This window comes from Stegodyphus dumicola, chromosome 9 (genome assembly GCF_044657685.1).
Source record: "Stegodyphus dumicola isolate Sdum_Otavi_A_Nest chromosome 9, ASM4465768v1".
In the NCBI taxonomy this organism is placed as follows: Eukaryota; Metazoa; Arthropoda; class Arachnida; order Araneae; family Eresidae; genus Stegodyphus; species Stegodyphus dumicola.
In genome coordinates this window covers 137,633,139-137,654,615 of record NC_140776.1, presented here as the reverse complement: position 1 = coordinate 137,654,615, position 21,477 = coordinate 137,633,139, and the positions used below count along the sequence as shown (strand labels likewise).

General features: G+C 33.6%; 1 protein-coding gene across 1 annotated transcript in view; it reads right to left on the bottom strand.

Moving 5' to 3' along the window:
* Positions 1–1,819, bottom strand: part of LOC118189124 (serine/threonine-protein kinase ICK-like) — a 56,831-nt gene extending 55,012 nt beyond the window's left edge. The window contains exon 1 of the mRNA XM_035359666.2: positions 1,531–1,819. The gene's annotated coding sequence lies outside the window, so the exon portion shown is untranslated. The remainder of the gene's footprint in view (positions 1–1,530) is intronic.
* Between the last annotated feature and the right edge of the window lie 19,658 nt (positions 1,820–21,477).

The following is a 21,477-nucleotide window of genomic DNA, read 5'->3' as shown; positions in this document are numbered from 1 at the left end:
GGAGACTACACAAAGTGACTAGTTAAGCTGTCTCAAATAATTAACGGCGTGATTTCAACGTTGACTAGCAAAATTACTAGCCAGAATAATCTTTGGCAGAGCTGACGAAAGGACATAACTGCAACAGAGGGCACCAAAAGCTCTAACTGTAAAACATTCAAACCTTCAGCATAAATACATTTACATATAACTAATTTGCATTCTGGTGCGAACTATGGTCAGAAGTTATAGTAAAGGTTCAAATCCTAATAACTGTTAATTAACATAAACCGTACAGTCCGCTTGAAGTTCATCAACAGAGTCAAGAATGCTTGCATAAACATGTGCTTTTAGGAGAAAGAGATGCGCGGATGACAAATTCAGGGACACTGGGAGGCCAGTCCTTATGAAATGAAGCAGTCAACAAAAATATCAGCGAAAAATTACGTTGTCTCCTTAAACGAATGCCAGATTGCTCACTAGACCATGCTGAAACCAAAAAAAGCGCTCCTCTTCTTTTCAAGCAGTGTAGGATGATGTCAACATGCCCATTTCCATCTAAAATCATTAAAAAAGGGAAGGAAGGCACACAATATCTGGCATATATGTAAAGCAAACAATTTTAATGAATGTGGAGATGTCTTGTGAAATACACAAACTTTACTAGCTCCATATTCATGTTTTTTTGGCTGTTGACATAGTCACTTAGACGAAACCAAGTTTTGCTTGTAAAAAGCACATAATCAAGAGTTCCTACTCCAATGATAAACAACGCACAACAGCTTGAGCTAATCTGATGCTTTTAGTTTGTCAAAAATACGAACACACTTTTATGGATGAAGATACTTTTCCCAAATATCATTTGTGTAATCCTCGTCATTAATTTGATTGCGTTGTCAGCTTTCTCTCATTCTTAGCTACTTCGTTTCTTATTGGTAAACGCTTTGAGTTTCTTGAAATCAGATTACCAAGTAAAATATCATTGGCTTGTAAGGTTCATGAACGTTTGGGATGGTTTTTTAAAAGCTTCAAAAGCTTTTCCTGAAGAAGCGTAGCGAAATCATTCTCAGTCATAAAAATTGATTTTGCTTTTGAAATGTTCATCTCCATACTGCATCAAACCAATGGTTTTTAAAGTCAGTAGCCTAAACTGGAACTGATATTTCAAATGAGATATTACTTACATGGTGTAGGGTGTTATCTATCGAACAACTTGCAGTTAATGGCCATTTTGGAATTTCGACTAATTGTTGAAAGTTTCATGCGCGTAACCTTTTCTCCATTAAAAAGTTCAATATGGAATTTTTGACGTACTCAGACATTCCTTCTAAATATTAAGCTGATGGATCAGATTGGAAGTTTTTAAAAGTTTTTAACTATCGTTTCACATATTACATAATTTTCTGTGTATGTACATTCAGAATTTCATGCTTTTTTTTTTTCAATATTTCGAAAGCTAAAAAATGCTTATATTTTACTAACAATTAGAGCGTAATGTTAGAAATGATAACACAAATGACAAAGAATTTGAAAATAAGTAAGAAAAATTACCTGTTACAGGGCAAGTTGTTCGCAAATCTGCGTGAACTAGCGCGCAGAAGGATTCAGATGTCATTCAAAAACACACTAGAAGAACGTTTAATACCACTCTTTCACTCCAGAACATCTTTTAGATATAACGCTATCTTCAGTAAACAATAAAACCATTATATTTTTGACATTACTGACCGCATTATTAACTATGAAATTGTTTCCGAAAATTCTTGACAATTCTTTTCATTATTTTTTAACCAAATCCTAAAAGCAAAAGAGCATTAACGTCTCTCACGCTACTCGAAGATTGCATCTCTCTTAAAAGTGTCATTGATCCGTTATTTTTGAGGAAGGTACGATGATCTGATGTATATTTCTCGTTACTAAGGTAACTCAATCAATACACGCAAGAGTTTGAGAAGTTGTTCCATGTTTGCGCAAATCGAATGCTTAGTAACATTATTTACTAGTAGCGTAGTCAAAACTAGAATGACATTACCAGTCACGGCCACAAAAACTAAAATGAAAAATGGAACAAAATAGTAATAATAATTAGGCAAGAGGAACATCATTCCAAACGCTTTTACTTAACAAACAAAATTCTCAGGCATCTATATTCTTTCTTTTCGAAGATAATTAACAATTCCATTTGCTGACATACACTCTTAGTTTCTGGCAAGTAGATAATTTTTTACAATACAAAATAAGCGCAGACTATGTGGCTGGCAAGGAATATTTTTGTGAAAGACTTTCTAAGTGAATTTGTGAAATTAGTAAACTATTCTGAGGCGGCGGGATTAAAAATTTCTTCGAACGAAAAACTGCTTATATATTATAATTAAAGTTTACTAGAAAGTTCATTTAAATATCTCTCATTCCAAGGTTGAAGGCTGAGATCTAGTGTCTCAGATCATTGTTTAATTCAAGACCTGCACTGGAAACTCGATTAACCATCACCCTGTAAGGTTTATCTTAAGTTTTTAACAGTTTTCTTCAAAGCTACTTCCCTGTCTCTTCTAATTTCAGCTTACAAATTTCCTGTCAGAGTGTGTTTTTAGAATCGCGGTTAATGCAAATGAAGGAAGAGCGGTACTTAAGTCGAAGTCCCACTGAATTCGTTAGAGAGCCAGAGATTCAGACTAGCGCGCGTTTGCCTTTTGGCTACACTCTCTCTAAGCTATTACTACGCTAGGCCGTATTGCAGGCCCTTGATAGTTTTGCCATTTAGTTAACATTTAGAGGCCAGCTCCTGTAGAATTTTGATAGCTTCGGATATATCTTTTTAGTTAAGCATTAGTTAAGTTTCTTAGTACTCTTGAGTTTAAGCACAAGTGGAGACTTTTCTATACGTCCTGAGAAAAGGGCCATCTGTTAATCCTTATTTTGAGCAATAAAGGGTAATTAACCCTTCTTGAGTTTACGTTTCTGTTTCCTGAGGTAAAGCGATTATTGGCTTACCAGTTCTCAAGGTTCCAAATGCATAGCTGTAAATTCAAGGTTGGAACCCTATAACCATAAGTTTCTATTATCAGTCACTCATTGAATCAGTGCGATAAATTAATAAATATAACTTAATAAAACTCCACGCGTTAAACTTCTTTGCGTGAGTGTGCGCGCTTACGCGTGCACACGGCAACAAAAAAGTGTGGAGCTAATACATAATTTTCAATTCAAATCTTGATTTTTATAAGGACTATACCATATCCTTAGCTAAAAATGGATCTTTGCTATTGACTCTGGTAGTGTATTCGGTGCTAAGGGTGGGAGAACTTTCTGTTATCCATCTAACTTATTTATCCGTCACGATAACAGTCTCCAGATTAATGATAACCGAAGTTCTGTTGTACTTAACAGTCTCGATTGTCCGACATGGGATTAAATGTTGTCACTCATCTCAGATAACATGTATTATTCAGATTATGGCAAAGCATGACTAGCTATTTCCGTAAGGAGAGTGATGCCTTTGTGGAGGACTTTTAAAGATAACTTGGATGCATGTTTGTAGAGTCATTAGATATTTATCGGAGCAGGAAACAAGAAAAATCACCAATTTCCTCTTTGGAATTCGAACTCCAGACCTCCTGATTTCTGGCTAAACGTGCTTCCACTTAGACCACAAATCACACAAGATTAAACACCATTAATCTTGTGTGTGTAACTGAGACACACAAGATTAAAGTCACGCTGAAAAGCGGGAGAAAAATACCTCCAATTAAAGGGTGATTGGGGAATATTTAAAGCCAAGGTCGAACTACCAGTGTTCAGCGGTTTGACTGCTTGTCCGCTGGCTAGTCATAACATTACATGAAACTGCAGAATCTAATCGACAGCCAAAAGTAAGGACGGCTTAGAATTGGAAATTTACAGCCAGCTTTCAAAGAAATTAATTTCTTAATAATACTAATAACTTGCTTATTAGTTACTTTTACATTTTGTCAATTGATATCGCCAAGGATTTTATCTGTTCTTCATTGCTTGAAAGTCTTATATTTTACACAACAGCAATGCTTTCCGAGATGTGTAGATGTTAAATGATGCTTCCAGTATTTCTTTTCCGTTTTGCTTTCAAACTTTATTCTGCCATGATGAGTGTTTACATGATAATTTAAAACAATGGATCACCTTTGAAGTGCAAAAAGACGAAGAAAGCTATCTCCATATGAAATGTGAAGTATAAAACAATTTCGTAGAAATACTATCAAAAATTATTAAATACTGATGCCATGTTGTGCTGCATACCAAACAGATCTTTTCTGAAATCTTTCTGGAATTTATTTGCCAGTGATTAAATTTTAAAAAAATCTGAAAGTTATAATGAAAATTCCAAGTTTTTGCATTCGTATCTTTTATAAGTTAAATTTTATAAATTCTCTGACGTTAGTGATTCGCATTATCATTTCTTCGAATGAATAGAATAAATCATAAAATTTTGAAAATGTTTTCATGCTCAATTTTAGATACTGTAGCGCAAACTTTTTTTAAAAAAAGACTTTTAGTAATGTTAAATCTAAACTTACTAATTCGAAATTTAGTCAGAGAAAGCCTGTTTAAAGATTAGAATTTTATGTTTAAAAAAATCACGCAACCAAAATGGATGTAACCTGAAAGCTTAACGTTTTTGATTCACTTCTTTAACTAGAACTTGGTAAGGTATTTTTCTCCCTTCTCCCTACATGCCTTCGTGGTGTAATCAGATGCATACTCGAAGCGTATTCGAGAGGTCCAGGGTTCGAATTGGAAGCACATTCGAAGCGTATTCGAGACGTGCAGAGTTCGAGTCCCGTCGAGGGCAATGCGCATTTTTCATGTCTCCTGCTTCAGGACTCTACAAGTGGCGCCCGAAATGAAAGGTGGTGGACGAGAATCAGACACTACTAGGATTTGGAAGCTGGGTCCTCTGATCCGCAGTCACCTTTTAAAAAGGGGAGTATATAAGGTATTTTCTCCCTCCTTTCCGCTTGCCTTCGTGGTGTAACTGAAAGCATTCTTGACGTATATTCGAAAGGTCCAGGGTTCAAGTCTCGGGGAGGGCAATGCACATTTTTCCCATGTCCTGCTTCGAAAAAAAAAAAAAAAAAAAAAAAAAACTACAGATATACGGTCTATAAGTCGCGAAAGATTTAGCCACACAATCAAGCTTTTTGAAATATTCTGCATTATTTCCATTGTTATCAAAAGATATTTAAATATTTGATGCAAGCTTCTCTGTCATTAAATCCTACTTTTTAAAACGTAACCGCAGCTTGTCAAGAACTTTTACTGAAAATGTAAGACATGAATTATTGTATGAATAAAACTTTCATAGATAAATTAATAAAGAAGAGACGCAGACTTCTAGATCTTTCTAAAAGAGACAGAATGCACGCAATCTGCAGCTTAGTTGAAAGATTGAAAGAGGCTTTCATAACTTTTATCATAATGAAATACAGCGGGCACCGTTTTGTGTAATCACGTTGTTCACGGCTATTTTGAAAACATTAACCGAATGATAATGTTAAATGACGAGAAAAAATATCGTTTAAAAACAATAGATTTTAATTAGTTTAATAAAAATTCGACTAGAAGTGTATAAATAAGTATTTCACAGAATTTTTGTTAGGAAAAGCCAAAAGATCATTTAAGAACTGTTCATAACACTTCTGGAAATTGTTTGACCGATGCTATACCTCTAATCTTAATAGTTGGAGGGGGGAAGGCATCCTGTTGAGAGGCATCGTACATTCACTGAGACAGAACATGCTGATGTAAAATTTAAAATTAGGCACAAAAGCAAGCTTGATTTGGCGTAGATGTTTTCAGAGAAAATTATTTTAAGGATCAGGAGAAAACAAACTCTGCAGAATTTTTTTTGCTCCTGAAGAAGTGAAACCTGTGTCTGATCACCCTCAAAATCGATAGAGTTATTCAAAATCTAAACCAAACTAGTTTTTTTCAATAATTTTAAATGGTTGAGTATAATGGAAACAAAGAGCTGATTGACGATGTGAGCCTTTACTTGGCGACATTTTTCTGACGCTTTCCAATTTTTATAAACTATTTTGACTTTTGGCGACTTTACTTCTGACAAAATTACTATAATATTTTGATCATATTAATTGAAATCTTTATCCCAGTAAACGATGTATTGTCCATGATTTCGTGTAGAAATGGGCGGTACTTCGGCAATTCCATAACAATATCCGAATGATAACATTGACCGTGATCGCATAAAGCGGCGTCTACTCTAGACTTTTTGATAATTTTTAACATACATTCTTCACAGACAGCAAAAAGTACTTTAATCAATAAAAGGATGCAGAACATCGAGAAAACTTTGCAAGGTATTTTCTCCCTCCTTAATGCGTGCTATCTCGGGATTATTGTGGAACCACATCCCGCTAGCATCAGATGGTCCAAAGTTCGAATCCCAACAAAAGCTTTGTTCATTTTTCACGTCTGTTGTTCCAAAAGTGCTAGTGGCTCTACAACCTCAAAAAGAGAGGACGCGGGACACATGCCTGCTTACCTATGTTATAGATCAGGCGTTCCAGTCTTCCGTCATCTACCTACCTACAACCTCAAAAATGAGAATTCTAAAGAGTGAAGCTCTAAGGCATAGAAAAACGTATTTTGCTTCAATAAATATATTTCAAATCGATTTCTTTTTTCTAATTTTATATTTACGAAGGAAAATTTGTATCCATATTCTTCATATTTATTGTCCTTCAACTGATACTATCATATTAACACTAACTCCTTTATTTTTTAACTCAAGTAGTAAAGCTAATTTTTTCTTAAAAGCAAAGCAATGGAATCTGAAAAGAACTCCAGTATGAAAACTGTTGCCACCTAAAAATAATACAATAATATGCAAAGTGAATATTTATAATTATTAAAATATTTGTGAGTCACTTTTAAATTAATTATCTACTTACATTTTATGCCGTTACATTTACTCCCCTACCAATAAAGAATGTTACGTTAGAAATGTTGGGGGGCAAGTAATTCCAGGTGGTACATGATTTATTTTTGCTTCAAAGAATTCTCCAGGAAGTTTAATATTTTTCCATATACCATCTCTGCTATTGTGTAGTTAGTATCCTCATGGATTGCTGTTCGTGGGCCTAAGAGAGCTGTTGGTAATGTTTCACTCTAAATTATTTATTATTATGAGCTTTTATAGCAGCCTTTATTGATCCTTGCAACCTTTTTTCTAGCCATTGTACTGTGGGTGATAGGCTGTGTTATGTGAAAGCTAAATGCCACAGATTCTTGACAGGGTTTGAACTATTCCAGATGAAATTTGAGTTCCTCGATCAGTAATTAGATGTAAGGATATTCCAAACGTTGCTATCCAATTGATGTAGAAAGCTTTCTCTACAGTTTTCACCGACATGTTTTCGAGCGGAAGAGCTTCCATTCAAGTTGTTCTATCTATACATGTCAGACAGGAAAGCACAGAATGAGCAGCTGTTCCGTCTGAAAGACTTTTCTGAAAGCTTTTTCTGCTCATTTAGCGGCTTTTATATTAATAACATTAATAGCTAAAATTTATAAATAAAAATTAGAGTTATACTACATTAAGATTGTCGTTGTTTATAATAAAATAGTTCATTACAGTCTGAAGCTTCTAGGGAAGAGATTTGTTCCTGAGAATCTGCTGAAACCATCCACGAGCATTGTCTTTGTATACGGCCAAAATTGTAAATCTTTGATTATTTGACACTGAAACAAGTAGTGGTTTAATGTACTTGGTAAGCCACAAATGCAACTGTGTTATGTAGCCCAAAACGAAATAAGTAGGCTACAAAAGGTTCATGAGCTGTCAGAAGATAAGTCACTGCACTATATGTAGAAACCAATTTACGTGATGGGATGGGTAAGAAGGTAAGTGTTCTTCTTTCAGTGACTTCTTGTGATCATAAAAATTTCCATTGTGACGTAAGATCTTTTTCTAAACGAGATTTTAAGTAAGAAATTGAATTAGGCAAGGAAATAATTGATGTTAAAATACTATTTGCAGCTTTTCGTGTTAGCTGATCAGCGATCTCATTACCGACAGTGCCCACATGAGCAAGTGTCTAATATAATTTTGGTTTTGTATCTGTTGGAAAGTGCATTAACAGATGTTGAATATCTCTCACTAATGGAGAACGACTTTGCCCTAACTACAGCTTGAATACTCGAAAGCACTGTCAGATATTATTATGCTAGTCGTAGAGAACATTTCCGCAAATTAAATTGCCTCTCGAATTGCCAATAGTTTTGCATGGAGGATGAAACTTGATTTGTTTAATTTTGCTTTCTAGATTTTAATTTACATTCCATTGTAAAAGGCGCAAAAGGCAAAACCTACACCCAGCTCTGTTTTGAATAGATTTGTGAATATTTGTAATTGAAATAAATTAGTCGATAAGTCTGTAAGCAAATTTTCGGGGAATAAACGTGCTGGATGAATGTCTTGAATTTGTCTGAGTTCCTCATAATCTGAGGGATGACAGAAGGAACTTGGTTGTCGCAGACATAATGCTTTGGTTGTAACTGATTCTTTTAGTAGAGTGAGGGTTATTGGAGGAATGCATGCTAAAATTGCATGCTAGAACTTGTTGGAGTTGTCCAGTAAGCTTTAGTGATTGGTAGAAGAAATAAACGTTGTAAAGAAAGTAATTATCTTTGAGCATGTTTATTTAGAGCTATGCTCCAAGCAGAAGCACCATATAGGAAAATCTTCTCGATCACATTTGTATTTTTTGGAAGCAGGAGTGATAAAAAATGAGCAGCGCCTTCGCCGGGAATCGAACCACAGACCTCTGGAACACGCGCACAGCGTGCAGACCACTACACTACGAAGGCGGGAGAAATACCTTATATATTCCCCCCTTTTAAAGACCAACTGGGGTTTAGGAGACCCAATTGCCAAATCCTGGGTTTGGAGAATCATGATCCACCACCCTCTTAGCTCGGGCGCCACTGTAGGGACATTAGGTATTTTTTTGGAAACAGGAGACTTGAAAAATTAGCAACACCCTCACCGAGAATGGAACCACGGACCTTTGGAATACGCGCTCAGAACGCTGACCACTACACTACGAAGGCATGCTAAGAAGGCGAAGTATTTAATGGAATGTTTGGCATGTTTGGAGTATTTAATGGAAGATAAATTGCGAGAAGTTCACCATCATATGTCCTGTAAGTTTTCCGTGCGAGGCTAAGCTTCTTGGAATAAAATCCGATTGGTTTCCAACTACCATTTTCGAACTGCTGTCTACTGCCCAATTCGATGGATCTGTGCACAACGAAAAAGTAATTCTGGGTCTGGGTGAGACAGAAGAGCAGCATTTGCTAAGTCTTCTTTACAGTTTTTTCAGATTACTGAATGGTTTCATCCATCCACGTTATTTTCTGATTACCTCTTTTCATTGTGCTTTTTAAGTAGTCGTGTAAAGTAGCTTGCGTACTGGCGGCGTTTTTGAAAAAACGATGGTAGAAATTAAGCTTTCCGAGAAAGGTTCTTAGCTGATGAACAGTGTTGGGCAATTTAACATTAAGAATAGCTTTAACCTTTTCCGGAAGAGGTTTTGATCCCTCAGATGCAATTAGAAAGCCTAAAAATTCCAATTCATTAACTGTTCGATTCTGTAGTGAAGTCTCTGGTGCCCCATGTACATTTATCAATTTACCTGTTTCGGCATAATACTACAGGGTTATCGTAGGAATTATAATTTTATTTTTCAGCATTTCCGAAATATGCTTTTCTATGATCTCCTCCTTGACCTTGCCATAGCGATATGGTTTTGCTCTACATGAGGAGGGGGGGACTTCCGGTTTCTGACGAATGATTGACCACATGAGTTAACCTTGTGATACCATTGAATACTTATGAAAAGTTTCTTACCCACTGCTCTAGCTTATTCTCTTCCGGCTTCAAATTCTTCAGGTTCAAGATCGGTGGCTGAATCTCTTTTTTCACCAGTTTGTTTATCTCCAATTGCAACATAGCTTCCTGAAAATTACTTTTCGGTTCAGCAGACTTCAAAAAATCCATTTTAAGTGTTACATTATCATATAAATTTCTCAAAAAAAAAAAAAAAAAAAAAAAAAAAAGAAAGAAAGAAAAAAGAAAACCGTTCTGGTGCTCAATTTTAATTTGCTAAGATTACTTTCCCCTCACATTCACACTACTTTCCCTGTGCCGCTATTACTTCCGTTCCTTCCAAAATACTTTATACGGTTAATAATTTTTCTTGAAAACGTTTTTCTGCAAAAAAAAAAAAAAAAAAAAAAAAAAAAAAAAAAACAGAGCTATGCAAGGGCCAGAAGCTCTCCCTGTGTAAGATCCAGAATCCTCACCTTAATTATACAGAGGCTGTTCACACATTTTTTAGACGATGTATATTGTATTCACAAAACTAAATTACATAAAATTCTTGTGTTTTAAATGTTCTATTTGACATCCCTTATCCTGAACTATCTTTCGACACCGAAATTTCCAGGATAATAATGCCTTTTGAAGTGGCAGAAGAGGTTTTCTATCCCATTTCTCCCGAACAGCCTTCCAGAGTCCTGTTAGGGTTTTGGGACAGCGTTTGGAAAATGCAGTTTTTAAAAGTCCAAAAGCACAAAAATCCATAGGTGACACATCGGGAGATTTAGTAGGGATATCAGTGAAGGGTATGGCCTTGATACCAGTTTTCTGTTCCATTTCTTTTAGGAAATTTACATTGGATTTTGATGTGTGACTGCTAGCTTTGTCCTGATGGAGTCTCACAGATTGATGGCACTGTGGGTAAAGCGATGATATTTCATTCAGAAAAATTTGTGATAACATATGTTCCTGATAGTATTTGGAGTTAATCTTGACCTTTTTTGCACTCTCTTTATTTTTAACTTGCCATTATAAGAAAAACCAGCAACAATCATGAATCCCTTAGAAATCTTTCTTTCGATTCTTTGAACCATGTACTTAAATTTTTTTCTCCCCTTTTATGATAATAAATGGCTCTTTTTTTGTTACAATCAGTTAAATACACCCATGCTTCATCTATTGTGACAATTGGTTTCCATTTTTCTTTGGATAAGTGTTTCTCATATACAATTCTGCAGCGTGTCCTGCGTTGAGCGATATGTTTTGGAAGAAGACGATGCACATTGCGTTTTTTCGCTTTCTTAAGATTTAAATCAACGTTTATCATTTTGTTTACAGTGAACACCGAGCATTTTAATGATTTTGCAACTGTCCTTTGATTAAGGGGAGTTTCTTTTAACATTAAACAACGTACCTTTGCAATAGTCGAAGATATTCGTTTTTTCCTTGGATACTTTTTTTAAATTTTGCCCCACTTGAGGCTCCAATTTGACGTTTTTTCCCCTTTCTTGTTGATGATATTACCTATCGACGCTTTAGATATCACAAAACCATGACTCTCACATCGTTTTTGGATAACGGAGTATGCATATTTCTCTTCGGAAAGAGCGTAAATGTAGCCTTCGAACCACTGCTTCGTTAAATTCGCCATTTTGAATAAAAACAAAACTTTCAAGCCACAGACGATAATTTTGACTTAAAAACATAGTACAATTGCATTTACTTCTTTTGCAGCACGAGTTTTTATTACCGCTTACCAAAATCGTCTAAGAAATGTGCGAACAGCCTCTGTACTGCATATTTTGCATTCTGGTGAGGAATACGGAAAGAAGTTAAGTGAAGATCCGAATCATAATAACTGATTGATTCATAAGAACCCTAGAGTTTGAATATTTTTGGCAGCAAATCTTCTGTTCATAGACATCTGTATTCATCGATGCTGTCAAACTTTAATTATCAGTCCTAACGATATGCGAGTCGAATCAAAGGATGGAGAGACTAATCAAAATTAGACAATAAATTATTGGCTTAAAGTAGCGGAAATAAATTATGTGGATTAAAGCAACTTAAAGGAATAGTGCATTACGGATTTAGTAGCTAAAACACGAAAACATATTTTTACTTGTAAGTATTACAAATAACGATTCAAAATCTCTTATTCTTCTGATTTTCATATTTTTAATAATTCAGTCAATTAAAAAAAATAAGTATAAAAGGAAAATACATGAAAAAAATAAATATAGAAAAAAGGTAAATAACCCTAGAGAGATATATCAGGGTAAAAAAGCGGTTATATTAATTTCTTTTTAATAACAATTCTGTGTATAGTTTAATTTTATTTACTATTACTTGATTAATATTTAAGGAAGCCATAGGGGGAAATTTAACGATTCGGTACCAAGGTAGATAATGCATGACGTTATAAACATCTTTTATTACTTCTATGTTATTAAATATTCTTAAAAGTTATCAGTTAAATATAATGTATTTTAGTTTAAAACAATTAGGTGAATTATTAAAAATAAAACTCAGATTAAATTTTTAGAAATTCTAAAAGCAATGAAATTTAGAATTTTATTGCTTTTAGATCCCTCAGTTTGTTAAGCATTAGAAGGACAATAAATCTTGAAAAAGAAAAAATTATAATAATAATAATCTGAAAGGTTCCAAATTTTTACCGTCACCCAAAAGGTTTTGTTAAGGTTTCTTAAGCTCTCGCTGAGCTCGCAATCTACCAGTCTGCTGTTACACTCATTCCTACTAATCTTTTTTGTTTCGGGCGGGGGTGGCTGGTTTTATTTATTTATTTATTTATTTATTTTTAGGTTTATTATTAAGCATCATTTTTTTCCACTTACGCCATACACAATTCAACAGCAAAATTAAAAAAAAATTAAAAGCAGAATAGCAGTATACGTTTAGAATTCTCGATATGAGTGTTGAATTTTTTCAGTCTTTTTACATTTCAGTTTTATTATTAAGATGGCTTTACAAAACATTTTTTTTTTGTCTTTGTATTTTATGTTTGTATTATATGTATTATACTTGTATTATATGTTTGTTCTTTGTATGTAACATTTTGCGTGTTTACTTTATTTATTAAATACCACGTTCTTCACGCTTACTCCACATAAAATTCGATTCAACGGCAAAAGCATAAAATATTTTAAAACAGCATATCTTTAGAAATTCCGATAGAGTCTCGTGCTCTTAATGTTTTATTCCTTACATTTTTGCCATACATAAAAATTACATAAAAATGTTTTATTCCTTACATTTTTGCCACTGTTCGCTTTGAAATTATTGAGTTTTTTAATCAAAATTTCATTGAAGTTTTACAAAATATGAAGTAGACAATAAAGCAAATTCTAAATTCGAGCTTCCAGGTGCCCCAGCTCGGGCGAAGGACAACATTATTCAAAATTTGATGGCTGTAAGCACAGTTGTTTTTTCACTTGCGAGAAACATGCATATATTCATGCAGATTCTTAATTGTTTAATTTTAATTTTTTAATTAAACAATTAAGAATAAGAGAGATAATATTTTTCGGCAACAATTTGAAAAGTGATACGCCATTTATAGTGATTCAATGTAAAATGCCATTTCGAGACTAATATCCCATTCGGGACTAACAACCCTTTCGAGCTGAAAAATTAAAGATTTTACGTTTTAGCGAAAGGCAACGTTCTGAGAAAATCTGAAAATTCTACATTTCATACGGTACTTATTTTTCCAGCAATTAATACATTTATCCATTACATTAATACATCTATTCTTATAGAAATTTTACTTCTACCATTTCACTGGAAATATTACCGTGTTGTAGCAATTGTCGCTTGTCACTTTTTTTGATAAATTATTCAGTGTAAGACAGCTATGTCAAAAACAGAGGGATTTCCTAATCAAGACAGCTGTTTTGAAAGAAGACACAACTGTTATGTGTTCTTGATGTGTCATTTTTGAATTCAGTAAAGGAAAACGAATTTATCTCGTGCTGACGTTCTAACAGTACCTCGATGAGTTTTCAGATTTAAATATAATAATATATATATGCCATAATAAAAGCAAAGGAAAAGACTGAACACTCTGTAGAATGCGTGATTAGACCCATATTGAAGAAGATTTTGATTGCGTAGTATGTCAGTAATGCTAACTTGGTAATATCTAAAGAACTTGGCAGTCGAGGCAGTTTTAATTCCATTTTTATTTGCAACTGATATTTGTGACCACAATCACTTGGCACTCTAGTCGTGCCTTTCCACAGAACATTTACCTTTTTGATATTGTTGAGATAGAAAGCAAGCCAGCGAAATTACATTTTAGCACAGTAGAGAGCAAAAGCTGAAGTGCGTAGTTATGAAAGATGGAAGCACGCGAAGAGAAAAGTTTTGATTTATAATTATTACGTCATCAGAGCTGCGCGGGTCATAGAATAATCTAGAAATGACGCAATGCAGAGAAGTTATTACGATTTTAGAATAAAGAGGAAGAATTAATGTTTATAGTTATAATTCTGATTCATATAATGTTATCTTACATATTACATAACCTCCTCATATGAATGCTGCGTCATAAGTTTTCCTACATTTTTCTAGAAGCTACTCTGTTACATAACCTTTCATATAAATGCTGCGTCATAAGTTCTCCTACACAGATGCCTTCTCGCCTTCGTGCTGCTAACGCCTCCGCTATGCTCTTCTTTCTTTGTTAGAACGTTATAACGTATTAAAGTCAGTCGTATCTAATAATTCAATTACTGGATAAGTTATTTGTATAACTTCATCTGGAAAAAATCATCTGCTCTAAAATAAAATAAAGATATGCTGTTAAAAGTGAAAAGTCCTGAGTCGTCATTTTTCTCCGTGGTGCAATCATCCCAGCTTCGTCAACCATCTGCCAAAACGTGAAATGGAATAGCCTCACCATTCACCCACGATGTGTTGGAATAACTGAAAACATTACATATATATGTGTGTAATGAAACTGTAGTTGGATGACAAAGACATGAAAGATTTGATTATGAATGCGGCACAAACTTGCATTAAAATTTTCGGTGAAACAGGACTTTTACCATGATTCACTGTGAGCACAGAATAACAAACCCATGTAGATTTCCTCATAATTAGAACTGGCCGAAGACAGAACGCTTTTAGAGGCACTGAAATAAGAACACTGAGACGTAAATGCGTAGAAATACTAGTTGCGCAGGTACTTGAAGCTTAGAGCGTCCATACATGTTGAAGAATAAGCAATCGAGCCGGATTAAATTCCTTTTATTTATTTTAATTTACTTGGCACTCTACTCGTGCCTATTAAAGAACATTTTAAATTTTGATATTATTCCTATAGAAACGTAAGTAGCAGCACACACACAATTGCAGAAAAACGTCTAGCCAAGAGCATAGCACAAGCAAAAGTGACGAATCACTTTCTAGAAAGAAGGGAGAGAGTTTTTAGTTTTAGTTTACAATATCGCATGATTAATTCGAATGACTCAGTTTAGACTTTTTTAGGACAGATGGATGAAGTTTCCAAATGAAAATAGAAAATAAAAGAGGTTATAGTGATTTAATTTAGAAGTTTGCTTTCATATTTTTTATCTTATATATATATATATATATAAATCTAAATATAATATATTAATTATCATATTTATAGCATTTGAATTAATTTACTTTAAAATTATCTATGAAGCTTTGATTTATCGCTTTATATTTTTCACGTAATATATTTGGATATGCTCGGTTTCTCATTTATATCACAAAAAAGAATCTATCACATTGGCTTAAATATAATAAGCCTTTATTCCGGATACAAAACAGCCTTGCATTTTTGAGGATACTTTGCTGAAACGCATTTAACATTAACGAATACGAACTTGGCACTCTACTTGATATACTTGAACTTGATATATTGAAGGCATTCTACAAGTTAACTAAATGTTCAAAGTAACGTATCTTGCGGTAAAACTGTGTGTACGGTTCTCCAATATTTTAAAGTGCCGAAGCTACTATAGCAGTAAAACAGTTAGATAACTAGATAACTAGCGTTCGCTCAGAGATCACATACTTAAAGATTAAAGTAAAACCAGTTTATCAATACTTCAACTTGATGATTATACAAAACTCGGAAGCATAATAGAAACAAGTATTTCTTATTGACGGAATACGTCATAACAAATTTTAATTTTGGCTGAATGTGAAATATAAATTTACGCACCTAGCAAACCTTGGGAAACCGTTCGGTTAGTAAAGCACTCGCGAAGCAAACGTGGCTTGACGAAGCTTAAACCGATAAAAATAAATTCAGGTAACAGGAAACGAACAGCAAATGCTGTCAAAGGATATTCCTCTAATGCTGTCAAAGGATATTCCTCTAACTCAAGAACACAGTGTTTATTAAAATCCTATCTGATTTCCATATTCGTGGGAACTGATGAAAGTAGAATTAAAAGTTCAGGCAAGCTAAGACAATTAAGTTAATTAATATAAAATCTTATCAGTTGCGAGACAGGTGATAAATTACGTACTATAGTTTTAAACCTATTCTAACCTTTAAGTTGCGCACATAAGACAGAAGGACATTTCGAAGAAAACTAATATCCTCTTACATTCAGGTCAATAATTCTTCACAGTTGCCTGAAACAACCGGCCCACCAGTAGCAGAGCTGTAAAAGTTGCTGAACATTGGGAGTTCGATCCGATGTTCGAATCCCATGAACAGGCTGTGATGGCTGCATGGGCATTTTTGTGGTTTTCCCCATGTGTGTCGTGTATACGAGTCAGTTTCCTTTAGAAAGTCATCCACGAAAGCAACCCTTCCCTTTGGAAGTTAGCCCAGAGGCTTTGCCGTAGTCTCATAAAACCCAAAACAAAAACAACCTGAAACAGCCATGTATTAAGTACTAAACATTAATAAGCCTTTAAAGAGGCAAAGGTATTTGGATCGAACAATCAGATTTCTATTCGGCATCTGGACTCATGCAGAAATATGAAAGATGATGTAGAAATAAAAATCGTTGATAAACTTAAGACACTATAACAATAGTTATAACTGAAAGTATACGAAGTTCGTTTAAAGGTAATAGAAGCTCAAACTAAATATTGCATTATAAACGTCAAAATAGGAGATGATATGAAAAAAATCTGATGTGTACACCATATGACTTCCTTGTACAGAATATTAAATTATATGCATTTTTTCTTGCATTTCATTTAAACTTATTGGATTGAATTAAATCTACTTCGCCGACAGCGCATAAAGCACAATAGAATAAATGCATTCTTTAAAATTCACTCTAGTATTTGTTTACCATAGCGACACTCTGGCGCTAGATTCACTTAACAGTATTATATTTCGTTCATATTATAACTCATAATGCACAAAATTTTAAAGAATAGAATTATCTAATCGTTGCCACATGTTCTATTCAAATACTATAATAAAGCTAGAACGATGTATAAAAGAAATTAAGCAAAAAAAAAAAAAAAAAAAAAAGAAACAGTTTTTCACAGACGATTGAGTATTTCTCATTCAATTAAATTCAGTTCTCACTTCGCGAGAAGGCAAAAATACATAAAAACTCAAAATATCTATATTAAAAATTACGAAGTAAATCTTAAACACTTATTTCCTCGAAAAAATTCCAGAAAGGATTAAGCATGATTTAATTGGCAATAATAAATGAAGGCGTTATCTTTGTTGTTGCGAAGTTTCTCTAGATTGGCAACAAATCCACTAGTCTCCTGTTTCAAATTTAAACATCAATGGCCGCCATTAAAAACAGGCTTAGCGGCAATTAAACAACTTTAAAATTGCTGATAATTCTAAAAATATTGCACACAGATTTACTAAAGGCATAAAATCCTTAACCGGAAGATAAAAAGAACATAATTCAATCATTTTTAAAGCAAAAAATGTACAATTTACAAACATATAAGAGTAAAGAAACTGAGATCACTGAGCCGGGTAATAGAGTGGATATATATATAAATATATTTATATACGTTTGGTGCTGCCAATTGCAACCAAAATACGAGGTGCACATCTACATGTTATAGCAGTCCTATATACAAAATTTCAACGTTCTGAGGCTACTCGTTTTTGAGTTATGCGAGATACGTACGTACGCACGTACGTACATACGTTCGTACAGACGCTACGAAAAATTCTCTTCAGAATTAATTTTAAAGCAGTTTTATAATTTTTTTGAAGGAAAAGAGTCTTTTATTCTGTCCTTACGTACAGATATGACGCAAAAACATCGTTAAATTTCATTCGATAGCGGTCAAAATGGATATTTTAGTTGAAATATGCTGCCTGAAACTTTTCGCGATTACAATAGTTCCTTTTTACTTCGTACAAGGAAGTAAAAATATCTGGCTTTATATTCGAATTCAGTTCCGGGTTACGGGGCTTTTCCTGTAAATTCTTAAAATGTGCGAACACTTTTGTAAGACACTGTATGTGTATCTAAAAAATTTCAGAGTGGCCTTCGTATTTCCAAATGATTTGAAGTTATTCGAAAAAGAGCTCTAAAGCCAGAAATACTGAAGGATGTGTACGGTTATTATCATTTAAATTAACCAGGTTTTTATTGATTGGATCTCACTACTATAACTTCTTCACCCAGAATTTTCATTTTCCATTTTCTTCACCCAGAATGTAAATGAGTCAGCTACTATTTAAAAGTGAGGTTTTTGAATGTTAAACCAGATCATGTTTCTGACTGCACATACACGCTACGCTCCGTTACTTCCAGGTTTTGATAGTTGTAATTATTTGTCTTTGCTTTATATCGTAGCTTACGTGTTGATTTTGACGTTCGGTTAGAATTACTGAGCCAGCTTCGAGTAAGATTTAAATTGTATTCTTTGACTTCTGTTACACATTTGACTTAAATTTGATTCTTTCTGTATGCTTGCCTCACCACAATATTGTTAGCACAAAAAAAAGTGCACTTATGTTCTAATTTTTGTTTAATAAAAAGGTTGTTTATACCTTTCCACGACTTTTTAGTTATTCCAGACATACCGATAATTCGCTTTCGTCTGTTGGGATTATTAGACTAATTACCGGTTTCAAATCATATAAAACCCCGTAGATGTTTATTTGCTGTAAACATCCTTCAGGTACTCGTTTACTAACTTGTTAAACACCTGGTGTAAAAGATGTTTACAGCTTAGTAAACTAGTGGAAGTTTTCTCTTTACGTAAATCTACCATTCCTCAAGGTATGTTTTAAGAAAAATATGTAATGCCTGTAAAAATATACAGATCCTGTTCCAAAACGAAATAATTAAACACTCATTTCTCAGTTGCTAAAATTCGTAGTATGAATAGAACGTAATTAAAAAACTTATATCTGGGTTGCGAATTAGGTTACTGGCATAATTTCGAATAAGAATTTGAATGTATATATAATAGGATATGATTGAGTTAAAATTATAGTGTTAAAATAAAATTTTAAGGGGGAGATGGAGTGGTGACTGATTGGGCAAAGCCATTGAACACTGAACGTCTAATTTGGTCTTTAGTAAATCTTTTATAAGTGTGATACAAAAATATATTTCTGGCTTCCGTTAAAATATTGTCGAAACTAAATATTCATATAGCTGTAATTATTGAGATTAAGCATAGTCATTATGGCTTTAATGCAAAAAATAGGTAAACGAATAAAAATGAAAAAAATTTCCGTAAAATATTCAGCTAAGAAGTATTAGGCCTTAGAAGCAATGTGAAAATTTAGAATGGTCAAAACAGCGACTGTTATCGTAAAACTAAAATTGAAATTTTAAAATTCGTTCTAAACTAGCAAATTGAAAATATACGAAGTTCGTTTAAAGGTAATAAGCTCAAAGTAAATATTCCACTATAAACGTCGAAATACTTAATAATACATGTAAAAAATTAAGAAAAAATAAATGATGTTAAACTGAAATGTTAAAAGGGTTAAAGAAAATTTTCACACAAAATTCAGTAAAGTAAAATCATATGGATGTAGTGTTACACTCTGAAACTACAATAAATAAATGAGTGGTTATAAAATATTATGGAAGAAATAATAAACTGGAAAGGTTAAAGTGCAAAAAAAAAAAAAAAAAAAATTGTAAAATAACAATTAACACAGACACAATAACACGCCGAATAAATACTAATTCAGAAGTCAAACAACAAAAATCAGCGTTATATTTACAAAATTTTCACAGGACTAATTTCAATGGTTTTACCGAACCACCATCTTCAGCTGCAAAACTGCAAATGAATAATTCATTTGAAACCATTGAAATTAGTCCTGTGAAAATTTTGTAAATATAACGCTGATTTTTGTTGTTTGACTTCTGAATTAGTAACAATTAACATTAAAAAAAAAAAAAAAAAAAAAAAAGAAATACAGGGTGTCTATAATTTATTCACTGGTTAAAGATATGTTTTAAATAATATAGATTAAGAGATAGGAGAGAAACTGATTAAATTTTATCTAGCGTTTCAAATAATTTTATATTAATACACTTCAAAATAAACACTCTTAGTTACTCGGAGAATTTAAAGTCTGTTCTCAATTACCCTCCAGATGTTATTAAGTTTTTCCCGAGTCACATTAGCTGTCTCTGGGATGATTCCAGTTTTTAATTGTTCATTGCTGGAATCTCTGCAGGATAAACTCGGTTCATGAGGTATCCTCAAAGAAGTTTAGTAGTGAGACGTCCGGAGAACGGGATGGCCATGAAATCGGTCCTCCTCTACCAATCCAACGATCTGAATCTGTTTCACCTAAGAACACGCTGCACAATGATAACGGCCTCACCCAGCTGTGCCTGCATTTCTTCTAATTGCGGTACCGAAAACAATCTCAGCATATCGAAATAATCATCCGAATTAATTTTGTGACTCCGAAAAAAGAAGGGACCAGTCACTTTGTTATGAGTTGTTACACACCAGACGTTAACTTAGAGACTACCTCGTTTACTTTCCCTCACAAAATGCGGGTTTTCTGATACCCAAATCCTGCACTCGATTAACCTCAAACATGAAATGTCGCTCCATCACTGAATAGTATTTTCTGAAGAAATTTATAATCGTTACTGATACCGTCAAGAATGTCTACAGAAAATTCCTTACGAACGATTCGATCATTAGGTTTGATTTGTTGACAAATGTGAAGTTTATAGCCAGTCACTTTCAACCTTTCATGAAAACTTTATGAACATTCGATCTGCGAATTTCTATCTGCAGGATGGCAACGGCGGATGGATTTACTGGAACTGCATACATAACGAATGGCGAAAATATTTTCATTGCTGACGCTTGGCTTACTTGCACATGCTTTATGCAAAACACATGCTTTTTTTAGGAACTGTTTTAACTATATTTTAATTGATTGTTCCAGTGGCGGAGGTTTATTAAATTCTTTTCGGAATTGCCTCTAAACTTTTTTTTTTTTTTTTTTTTTTTTTTTTTAAGATTCCGTTTACCGTAACCTAAATTGCTTTTTCAATGCATGACACTATTTTGTTTGTAAAAAACAAGTTCCCTGTTGCCATTACCAGAAATCAGAACAAACGAAACTTCTTGAACTAAAGATTATATCGATATAAATTGTTTCCTGTTATTTTGTAAAA